The sequence below is a fragment of the Canis lupus genome, chromosome 22 (genome assembly GCF_011100685.1).
Source record: "Canis lupus familiaris isolate Mischka breed German Shepherd chromosome 22, alternate assembly UU_Cfam_GSD_1.0, whole genome shotgun sequence".
In the NCBI taxonomy this organism is placed as follows: Eukaryota; Metazoa; Chordata; class Mammalia; order Carnivora; family Canidae; genus Canis; species Canis lupus.
The window spans coordinates 30,945,537-30,957,877 of record NC_049243.1 but is presented as its reverse complement, the minus strand read 5'-3'; the positions used below and the strand labels follow the sequence as shown (position 1 = coordinate 30,957,877).

Sequence of the window (12,341 nt, the reverse complement as noted above, 5' to 3'; positions counted from 1 at the left end):
GAGGTCAAAGAAGTCCCTGACTCAGGGACAGGTTTAAGATGTCAAGCGGGGAAGTTAGCAGTTTAAAAAAATTAAAGGCTAATTTTCCTTTATTATAGAAAGGGAGGAGTTAAGTATTTATAAAGACTAGAGTTTATGGAGGATAAGAACTGAATCCTATTATTCTCGTAACCTCAACGTATAGCACAAATTTTGGCATCCATTTTGTGAAATACCGAGTATCTGTTGTGTATCAGGCTCTGTTTTATGTGCTGAAGATGTACCAGTGAGCAAAATAGATGAGGTCTCTACTCTCTTGGAACTTCTACTCTAGTGGGGACAAATAAATAACTGGTAGTTTCAGGTATTGATAAGTAACTATAAAAGAAATTGATTTCATGTGATAGATGATTTATAGTGGGGAGCTTTATTAAGGTGGTTAGGACAGGTCTCAAGATTTAAGTTGAATCTGAATCATAATGGTGATAAGGCAGATCTAGAGGAAGAGTGTTTTAGGAAATTATAAAGGCTCTGAATGGGAACAAGGTTGTGTTCAAGTAACAAAAATAAGGCAAATGATTTATGTCAGTGTTGAATGAATTAATTACTATGGATTATATTTTACATGTCCTGTGGGGTAGTTGAGGGATAGAAGCCTAACGGAGTCAGTGACTTTGATAGCATTTTAGTGAAGTGGTTAAGCGCTTGGACTCTGAAGCTAGGTTGGTTTTAAATTCTGGCTCTACCACTTTTTAGCTGTGTGACCTTGGGCATATAATATATTTGTTTCAAATTTTAAAAAATTTTATTGTAATATAATTGGCATATAACATTGTTAATTTTAGGTGTATCACATAATAATTCCATTTTGGTATATATTGTGAAGTGATCACCATAATAAGCATAAACATTTGTCAGTTCCTTTTCTTTTCTTGTGATGAGAACTCACAAGATTTACTCTCAGCAACTTTCAGATATATATTATTAATGAGGGATCCCTGGGTGGCGCAGCGGTTTGGCGCCTGCCTTTGGCCCAGGGCGCGATCCTGGAGACCCGGGATCGAATCCCACGTCGGGCTCCCGGTGCATGGAGCCTGCTTCTCCCTTTGCCTGTGTCTCTGCCTCTCTCTCTCTCTGAGACTATCATAAATAAATAAATAAATAAAAATTAAAAAAAAAATGATAGTCACCGTGCTGTACATTTTTTTAAAAAGATTTTATTTATTTATTCTGAGAGACACAGAGAGAGAGAGAGAGGCAGAGACACAGGCAGAGGGAGAAGCAGGCTCCATGCAGGGAGCCCGATATGGGACTTGATCCCAAATCTCCAGGATCATGCCCTGAGCCGAAGGCAGGCGCCAAATGGTATGGTATTTGTTTTTGTATGACTTATCTTACTGAGGGTAATGCCCTCAAGATTCATTTACAGTGTTGTAAATGGCAAGATTTCCTTTTTTATGGCTGAATAATATTCTACTGTGTGTGTGGGATGTGTGTGTGTATGTGGCATGTGTATGTTTGTATGTATATGTGTGTGTGTGTGTGTGTATATATATATATATATATATATGTACATATGTACCACATTTCCTTTATCATTCATCCATTGATGGACACTTAGTTTACTTCCATGTCTTGGCTATTGTGAATAATGCTGCAACAAACATGGAGTACAGTTTTTGGGTTAGTGTTTTCATTTCCTTTGGATAAATACCCTGAAGAATTGCTGGATCGTATGATAGCTCTATTTTTTAATTTTTGAGGAACCTCCATACAGTTTTCCATAATGGCTGTACCAAATTACATTTCTATCAACAGTGCATAGGGTTCCCTTTTCTCTACATCTTTGCCAATACTTATTATTTTTTATCTTTTTGATTATAGCCATTTTAATAGTTGTGAGGTAATCATCTCATTGTGGTTTTGATTCATATTTCCCTAATGATTAGTGATAATGAATATCTTTTCATGTGCCTGTTGGCCATCTGTGTGTGTCTTTGGAAAAATGTCTTTTCAGGTCCTCTGTCCGTTAAAAACGGACAATTCAATTAATAAACTGAATGATTATTATCATTTGTTTCTGCTGTTGTATGAGTTCCTTATATATTATGAATATTAACCTCTTATCAGATAGGTGGTTTGCAAATATTTTCTCACATTTTGTAGTTTGCCTTTTCATTTTATTGATAGTTTCCTTTGCTGTCCAGAAGCTTTTTATTTTGATGTAGTCCCATTTGTTTATTTTGCTTATACATAGACTGGGGATAATGATAATGAGAACTGCTTTGTAGATTAAATGAATCCATATATGTAAAGTGTTTGGCACATTAAGTGCTATTAAATATTATTGATTTCTTTTGAGAGTGAAGGGGCAGATGGAGTTTGAGGAATTAAAGAAGAGGCAAAGATCATGTCTTACTCTTATTTTTGGTTTCAGTGATTGTAATGAATGTGAAAATAATGATTTCATTTATTCATCGACTCACTAAGTATATTTTTGAATGAATGAACCAGTCAAAATTAGGACATTAACTTGGGGAAAGAGGGAGGATTGGAAATTAGTAAAGGAATGTGTGATCAAGTCTAAGTGAGAATGGCAAAATAGCATCGCATTTGAGAAGAACTATATAGCACAATGGCTAAATCTGCCTTAGAAGCAGACCTCCTGAGTTCAAATCCCAGTTCTACCTTTCTCTATCTAAGTTGGGCAAATTAATTAGCATTTCTTTGTCTGTTTCTTTACCTGTAACCTTATAGGGTTATTAAAAGGACATTGTTGCCTATGCAGGGTAAGTACTAAATGTCAGCTGCTGCTGCTATTACTATTAAAATTATATATATAAAATTTCAGTCAGCATAATATTTTAAGTTTTTCTACTCAACAAAAAAATGAGAAAAACTGTTGGTTGAGTTATTTCAAGGTTAAAGTGTGATCGGAGGCAAAAGAAAAAAAAGAAAGTGAAAGTTTTTGATGACATTGATCATTTGGTAAAAAGGAAAGTGATGCCAAGGAGGGAACTGATAGACTGGGAGATAAAGAGGACTCAGGGGCTGTGGGTTGAAGTGGTAGAAGAGCAAAATGGAAGCAATAGAGGAGATTATGGTTAAAATGGGGAGTTGCTTTTCTTCTCTAAGCTAAACCCACTTAGTTACTTCAGCTGCTTTATCTCAGATGCATGGGATTTTGGTTTTAAGAGGTTAAGTAGTCAGTTAATCCAACAAAGGTTCAGGGATTATTCCTTGGTGCTAACCGTTGGCCCTATAAAGATTTATAAAACATAGTTTCTATATTTGAGTTTATTGTTTGGGTAATGGTGAAAAATACAAGGCAAGTACTTAGAAAAGTGTTAAAGGAATTGGTATTCTGGGTTGGCATGAAAGCATGAGTAAAAGGCAAGAAAGCACAGTTTGTGTGCAGGTAATGGTAAGAATTCTGTTAGAGGGATCTTGTAGGTGTTATGAGGGAGAGTAGTGGGAGTTCATTCTGGAAAGGGAGGCTTTAGAGAGGGTAAGGTAGCTTGAACACTAAGGTAAAAATTAGATTTTATTCAGTAGACATTGATGGTTTTGAGCTATAAAGAGACATTGTAGGAGTATTTTAGTAAGTGATGTGGGATTGAATTAGAATTTATATATCTATATTTGTGATTAGGTAATAATTTGCTTCATATAGCTCTTCTATCTATGGAATCCTATATAAACACATTTTAAGGCAAAAACTACTTTATTGTTATATTGGTAGGTAGAAATGAAATAAATTAGTCCTAGCTCAAGATAAGAGAAAATCTTGTGTTTAGGCTTAAAAATGAAAATATTAATATAAAAATACTTCTGTATTTTTAAGATATTTATTTTAAAATTCAACAGAATAGTCAGAATACTCTTCTTAAGAAATTTTTAAAAATTAAGGTTTTTTTTGGAGGTGAGTCAGGTTTTTCAAGGTTTAATTTACATACAATAAAATTCACCCTTTTAAAATGTTCATTTGAAGGGTCTTAGAACCATCACCACAGTCAAGTATAGAACATGTCCATCCCCCATAAAAGTTTTTATAGCTAATTCCCTCCTGCCCCTAGCCCCTGACCACCATAGATCAGTTTTTTTGTCATTAATATTTTACCTTTTGTAGAATGTCTTATAAATCTAGTTCTTTGAGGGCAGGACCCCAGATACTGTTAGTCTTCAAGTCTTCTATCCCTGTATTTCCTATAAATGAGAGGATTTAAAGCTTCGTTAGGTTTGGGTTAAACAGTTTTAAGCAAGAATATTTTGTATATAGTGCTAAATACTGCATCCCATCCAGATGTTTTCAGGTTGTGTCACTGTTTAATAATGCTCAGTCTAATTACTTGGGTAGGATGGTACCCACTAGATCTCTCCTGTAAATGTTTCCTTTTTTATGTGCAATAAGCAGGTAATTATGGGTCATAACTTTGGTATGCTGTGAATATCTTTCACCTAATGATATCAATCCTTTTATAATCCTTGTCTGAATCAGTTATTTCATTAAGGGTTTCAAAATGATGATTTTTATAATTCTGTTATTTTTTCTGTATTTATTAGCTGGTGCTCTTCTGCAAAGAGGAGTTTTCTCTCATCAACTGGTGATGAACTGTGATCCTCCTAGGAAGGCAGGGTAAATGCTTAATTCTCTCTCCTCATTAACCAAATTAGTGTGATACTCCAGTATTGGTGTCATGGGTGCTTGGTTCACTACCCAGATCCCTCTGTTTAGGTACAACTTCCCCTAGCTTTTGGGAATACTGGCAGCTAAAACTGATTGCAGCTAAGTCCCTTTCCAGGCATTCCCTAGGCCACCAGGACTGCTTCCCTCAAAGTCATGCCTCTTCTTCAGAGTCCACCTACATTCAATGCCTATTCTCTTTAGGAATACATATGTCTGGCCCTTTTACCCTAGTGCAGGACAACCTTGAACAAGTTACACTCTTAACACCAGAGCTCCACATGGGATTGACTGAGTCCTTCCCGTGACTCCCATTACAGTTCAGCTCATTCCTCTCTTCCGTCTTAACTTCCTTCATTTCCCATAGTTGTTGGTTCAGGGTTTACACAGATAAACTTCTGTGTGCAGATCTCCATTTCAGAGTCAATTTCCTGGGGAGCCTTACCTAAAACGGTTGTGGTGCCAGGAGTGGTCCTGAGGAAGTAGACTTTAAAATGGGATTTTGGAGCTGGATTATCTGCTGGCTGGCTGGCACAGTGAAAACCCCACTTTGACTTGTAGATGGAGTCATGATACTAATAACCCTGGCATACACTGTGGCTGTGCATTTGTTAAAACTTTCAGTAGTGGTGAATTGGAATTAAATTCCTATAGAAGGGAATACACTGATGGGTACAAATATTTTAAGCTTGTGAGAGGTTCAGGGAAGTTATTACTTATAAGACTAGTGTAATCAGATGCTTGCGGTTGAGTGATGTTGATAGACTGGAAAAAGACAAAGGCTGAAAGTAATTGGGGGCAAAATGAGAAAGCTAGGTGATTTCTTCAACATTTTGTAAAGAAACTCATCTGCAGTAGGAAGAAAGAAGAAGCCACGGATTAGGCACAAGACTTAATTTTAAGAGTAACTGAACTCCAAGGTGGGTTGAATTCTCAGCAAGTCTTCTATGCCAGTCTGCTTTGGTTAGAAATGAAATGAATGAGACTCCAGCTCTTTGAATGGGACATCTGAGTTGATACACTTGAAAATCTTGAAACCCCAAATTCCCCAAGCTCTTTGGGTCTACAAGAGTGGCCTTTTTATCCTAGTTAGAGGGTAGATGCATGAAGACTATGCTGCCCTTACTACCCCATCTCTTCTCTCCCCTACTGACTATTATCAAACCAATAACTAGAGTTAGGTCACAACAAAACCTACTGGGAGGTGCTAGGCCCCCTAAGGGAAGAATGGGAGTGCGTGTGCATGGGTTCACCCACACATGTGCTGAATCCCAAAGTGTGCCCTGAGATACCCTGAAACACCGCAGCAGACACAGAGAAATATGATGGGATATTTGAGAATTTCAAAGGAAACACTTCAGCATCTGTCACAAACAACTAGCTAGAGGCAGTTTTGATATTAGATCATGCTAACATTCCTTTTGATGATGTCATATCTTTTTGAGGTTGAATTTTTGGTAGTTACTGTGATATAAATAAAGCACTCACAGAAATTACTGTGAAATGAGAAGGGAGGTTGACATGTTCACTCTGATTCCAATATTGAGAAGTTGTGCACTGTCTAGCATTGTACATGTCCAATTATTAAGCAATTATGGTCATAAATATTTTTCAATTTACACATTATTTTTCTTTTTTTTTAAAGATTTTATGTATTTATTCACAAGAGACAGAGAGAGAGAGAGAGAGAGAGAGAGAGGCAGAGACACAGGCAGAGGGAGAAGCAGGCTCCATGCAGAGAGCCCGACGTGGGACTCAATCCCAGGACTCCAGGATCACGCCCTGGGCTGTAGGCGGCGCTAAACTGCTGAGCCACCTGGGCAGCCCGACACATTTTTTCAAATGATTGAGTTGTCAGGACAGAATTCTTATTAATTATTTAGATCTAAATAGTTAGTAAACGCTACTGTTAGGTATTTCTTTTGGCTTACAAGCATTATGGAAAAATTACTGGTGATAGCTATGCAAGGACCCAATAACAGACTTCTACTTACCAGTACTTATCTAGCAACTGAATTGCTGAATGTCTTGTCTAAGTAGGGAGACTAATCATTTTTCACAGGGACCATGATTCATTTTGATGGGATTTGACACAGATTTTTAAGTATGAGTTTGTTTACAGTTTGCAGAGTCTCAACCATTGCCACTATTTGAGGGCTTACAGAGCTTTTGATCTATCAGTATACAGTCCCGCATAACATTGTTTCAGAGTACGGGCTCCCTTTTTTAGCAAAGGAGGACTCATGGGATCCATTTGTCACATCATGCACTACATTGCACAGAAGTTTCTGACCTGACAGAGCAGCAAAACAGTCTTTTGATGGCACAACTAAGGATGATTCCCTGCAGTTTGGACATTATACCCTGAAAGGATGAGGTTCTGTCCTCCAGGGTTCCCAGTAGGAAGGATATATGGAAATAGGGCTGGTTCCACTTAGCACCACTGGCAAATTTATACTTCTCACCTCTGTAGATAAGCACTGGAGATTAAAAGATCCTGGTTTTCAGAAGAGAAACATTTCCAACAGAAGACACTATGGAGTCCTGTTAAACTTTAGGGCACAGCTACCTCTGGGACCTGACACTCCTTTTCCAGGGAGAGGAGTCACCATTTTGACAGGGCTAACATACCAGATGATTAGGAGGAGATAGGGCTGTTGTTACATGAGGAAGCATGGGGGTTTGGCACACACATACTCTACCAGGTATCTCTTGGTACTTCCTTTCCAGTTGTGATGTTAAATGGGCACAAGAAGACCTGATTACCTCACAAGATCTGCTACCTGGACCAGCAGAAATGCTAAGTCAGAGATGAAGGGAATCTAGAATAACTAGCAGACAACAGGTTATAACCAAGTTTTGGACTTGAAACCATCTGAAACCGGTGGTGGGGGTTGTAGTTTGTTCTACTTTTTGGTAGGAGAAACAAGGACCTACCAGAATTCTGGAGGAGATTTTCCAGAATGTATATGAAGCAAGTGAATCCTAGTAGTGTAATAGATGGACTGTAGTGAATGCCATGGATTAATTTTAATAGTCATTTTGTAGATTCTCTGGGAATCATTATTCTTTCTGATTTTCAGAAATCAGAAGTACCCCTTCCCTGTTTTGCGCCCCCAGCTTTTATTCCTGTGGCAAAACTTCCATAACAATACTGAATTGATGAAAGTTGCATCTTTCCTAGTTCCTTTTTTTTTTATTTTTTTTTAAAATTTTTTTTTAAAATTTTTATTTATTTATGATAGTCACAGAGAGAGAGAGAGAGGCGCAGAGACACAGGCAGAGGGAGAAGCAGGCTCCATGCACCGGGAGCCCGACGTGGGATTCGATCCCGGGTCTCCAGGATCGCGCCCTGGGCCAAAGGCAGGCGCCAAACCGCTGCGCCACCCAGGGATCCCTCTTTCCTAGTTCCTTAATCTGAGGAGGAAACCATTACAAATCAGTCTTTAGTCTTTCAATATTATGATATTAGTTGTGGGTCTTTTGATTGACTTTCCAATTTGAAGTTTTTAATATTCCTACATTGCTGATAATGTTTATCATTAGTGTGCATTGAATTTTGGCAGAGATCTTTTCTGCATTTTTCGAAATGATCATATATTAAGAAAAAAGGAAAAATTAAATTAATTTTTGAAGGTTAAGTCAACCTTGCATTCCTGGAATGAAACTTCATATGTAATATATTATTGAATTTGATTTTCTAATATTTTGTTAAGAATTTTTGGATGTACATATATGAAGGATATTTGTTAATGTATTTGTCAGGTTTTAGTATTACATGTGTTCTGATCTCATAAAATTATTTGGACAATAATCTTTTTTCTGTATTTTTAAAAAGTTTCCATGAAATTGGTTTCATTTCTTCTTAAATATTTGATAGAATTCATCAGGGACACCATCTGATCCTGGAATTATCTTTTGGTAATGCTTTTGACAAATTTAGTTTCTTTTTTTTTTTTTTTAAGATTTTATTTATTTATTCATGAGATACACAGAGTGAGGAAGAGAGAGGCAGAGACACAGGCAGAGGGAGAAGCAGGCTCCATGCAGGGAGCCCAACGTGGGACTTGATCCCGGAACTCCAGGATCATGCCCTGGGCCGAAGCCAGGCGCTAAATTTACCCAGGGATCCCCGACAAATTTCGTTTCTTTAATACATATAGGGATTATCAGATTATCAGATTTTTTTTATTTCTCATGTCAACTTTTGGAGAAGTTTATCCATTTCATCTAAATTGTTGAACATTTTGGCAGAAAGTTACTCAGCATTCTTTTATTCTTTAATGTCTGGAATCTGTGGTGGTAATTCTTTTCATTCCTCATGTTGGAGTTTTCTCTGTCTTTAATCAGAGAGGGAGTAATCTCCTCTCTCTTTAAACAGGAGTTTGTCAATTTTGTTTATGAGTTCAAAGTAATAACTTGGCTTTGTTAATTTTCTCTATTAATGATCTATTTTCTCCCTTACTGATTTTTTTTCCGTCATCAGTATAACTTCTACTTTGAATTTGCTCTTCTAGTTTCTTAAGATGGAATCTTAGGTCATTGATTTTAGACTTCTAGCAGAAGTATTTAAAACTAATTTTTCATGTAAGCACTGATTTAGTTGTATACAACTGTTTTGATATTCTGAATAGTCCTTGTCATTTAGTTTAAAATATTTCCTAATTTTTTTGTAATTTTGTCTTTGATCCATACATTATTTAGAATTATTTTACTTAACCTTCAGATATTTGGTATTTTCTTAATATGTATTATTATTATTACATTTTATTGCATACTTTTGTTTGATTTCAGTCTTTTAAAATTTATTGAGATAAGCTTTATTTCCCAGGATATGACCTTGATGATTGTACCATGTATACTTGAAAAGGATGTGTGTTCTGCCACTTTTGCATGTAGGCTTCTATGTCGGTTCAAGTTGGTTGATGGTGTTATTTGGATCTTTTTGGTACTCATTTTTGTCTAATTCTATCAGTTATTGAGAGACTGGTATTGAAAATATCCTACTCTAACTTGGATTTGGATTTGTCCTTTTAATATTCTCAGTTTTTGCTTCGTATACTTTAGAGCTCTACTATTTGGTACATATACATATATAATCATTAGAACTTCTTGATAAATTACTCTTTTATTTCATTATGACACATCTCTCCTTATCCATAGTAACATTCTTTGTCTTGTGCTTATTTTATCTGATATTAAAATGGCCTCTTCAGCCTTTTTGTGCTTACTGTTTGGATGGTAAGATTTTTCCCATCCATTTACTTTTGTAATTTTCTGTATTTTTATATTTAAAGTTTCTCTCCCTTGGGCAGCATGTGTAGGGTTTTGCTTGTTTGTTTGTTTGTTTGTTTTTATCTGCTTTGTCAATCTTTGCCTGTTACTTGGAGAGTTTAGATTATTAGCATTTAACATAATTATTGATATGGTTGGTTTTATATCCATCATTATATTGTCTATGTTTTCTTCTTTGTTTTTTGTTCCTCTCTTCCTTTTTTCTGGTTTCTTTTAGATTATTCTTTAGTATCCTGTTTTAATATAGCTATTGGCCTTTTGGCTTTATATTTAAAGCCAAATATTTTATATTTGGCCTACATTTAATATCTTAAATATATATTTATATATTTATATATATTTTAATATATTTTATATTAATATAAAATATATTAAGTTTTTTATATTTAATATTTTTTTATATTTTAATGCCCTAGGGATTGCAATATACATACTTAACCTTTCACAACCTACTTAGAGTTACTGTTATACTGCTTGACTTAAAATAGAGAAACCTTGCAACCATACAGATCCTTTTTCCCCCTTTATTTCATTACCCGCCCTCCTTATGTTATAGTTATATATGTTTATGGCTGCATGCTTTGAAAACCTTAACATACAATATTATAATTTTTGCTGTTAGTAGGGATGATATTTTAAAGAACTGAAAGGAAAAAAAATGGTATTTTGTGTTTCTCTGTGTATATATTATTTCTATTCTTCCTTTATTCCTAAAGATGCCACATTTCCTTTCAGTACTTACTTTAGCATTTCTTGTACAGCAGTCTCTGCTGGGGTAAACTTGTCTTTGTTTTTTTTTCATATGAGGATGTCTTCATTTTGCTTTCATTGCTAAAGGATATTTTAGGTGGATGTCAAATTCTGAGTAGGCCTTGCTTTCTTTCAATATTTTAATGATGTTGTTCCACTGCCTTTTCACTATTATGATTTCTGATTAGGAAGTTGGTAATTTTGAATCTTACTCCCCTCTTTGTAGTATGTAATGTTTCTCTGCTTTCAAGAATTTTTTTGGGTTTCAGTTTTGGTTTTCAGAATCTTGATTTGATGTGTCTAGTCATTATTTTCTTTGAGCTTAACCTCGTTGAGGAATACCCAGCTTCTTGAATCTGTAAATTTGTCTTTCACTAAATTTGTGATGCCATCGTTTCTTAAAATATTCTGCGCTAATTTCTTTCTTCCTTTCAAGTTCCAGTGGCAATTATAGTAAAACATTTAAGTTTGTCCCACAGGTCTCTGTTAATTTTTCCTTTTGACAAGGTTTTTTTCTCTTGGTTCTTCAGATTTGATACTTTTTAAAAAAAAAAAAATTATTTATGGAATGCCTGGGTGGCTCAGTGGTTAAGCATCTGCCTTCGGCTCAGGGTGTGATCACTGTCATGGGATCGAGTCCCGCATTCAGCTCCTTCCGAGGAGCCTGCTTCTCTTCTGCCTATGTCTCTGCTTCTCTCTCTCTGTCTCATGAATAAATAAATAAAATCTTTAAAAAAATATTTTATTTATTAGAGAGCACGCACAAGCAAGGGGAGCGTCAAGCAGAGATGGAGGGAGAAGGAGAAGCAGACTCCCCACTGAGCAGGGAGCCAGATCCAGAGATCCATTCCAGATCTCAGGATCATGACCTGAGCCCAAGGCAGAAACTTAACTGAGCCACCCAGGAGCCCCAAATTTGATACATTTTAATGATCCATTTTCAAGTGTGGGTTTGTAGACAGAATTAGGGAATCCATTTCTCTTCGTCTTTCTCCTTTTCAGGATTTACTTCACATTCTCTAGCACTCAGAAGCCCCTTTCCTCAATTCCACTGGCCAGAAAGATAAGGTTTCCTTGGAGGTTTAACTTCTGGGTTGTTGCTTTGTATGCAGTGATTGTTTCCTGGCTTTTGGGCAAAGCTGTTAGAGAGAGGAAAAAATAATTGAACTGGAAAGCTCACTTTCCTGTGGGTCACTTTTCCAAGTTTAACTCTACTCTACAATATGCTTTTGTTTGCTTTTCAGAGTCCTCAAGTAATTTTTTCTTTCTTTTCTTTTTTTCTTCTTGTATTTTGTCCACAGTTCTTAGTTGTAAACATTGGGAAAGATCAGCTGTATTTTGGTTTATGTCACCATATTAGAATCAGAATTCTTTCTCTGACTGCTCTTAAGATTTTTCTTTTAAAAAAAAAAAAAAAGATTTTTCTTTTTTACCTTTGATTTTTATAATCTGACTATGCTGTACCTAAAGTTTTTGTGTGTCTTTGTTTAGCTTGTGCTTGGTATTCGTTGAATTTCCGAGATCTATGTGATAATTTTTGTTTAATTTGGCACATTTTGGCCTTTATTTCCTCATATTATTTCAAATTCAGTCTAATTTCCTTCTGGGAATAATACTGCTATACATGTATGAG

The 12,341-nt window shown here is 35.9% G+C and overlaps 1 protein-coding gene across 12 annotated transcripts in view; it reads left to right on the top strand.

Moving 5' to 3' along the window:
- The window catches only part of MYCBP2 (MYC binding protein 2), a 258,986-nt gene that overhangs the window by 3,144 nt on the left and 243,501 nt on the right, over nucleotides 1-12,341 (top strand). The gene's annotated exons all lie outside the window — the stretch shown is intronic.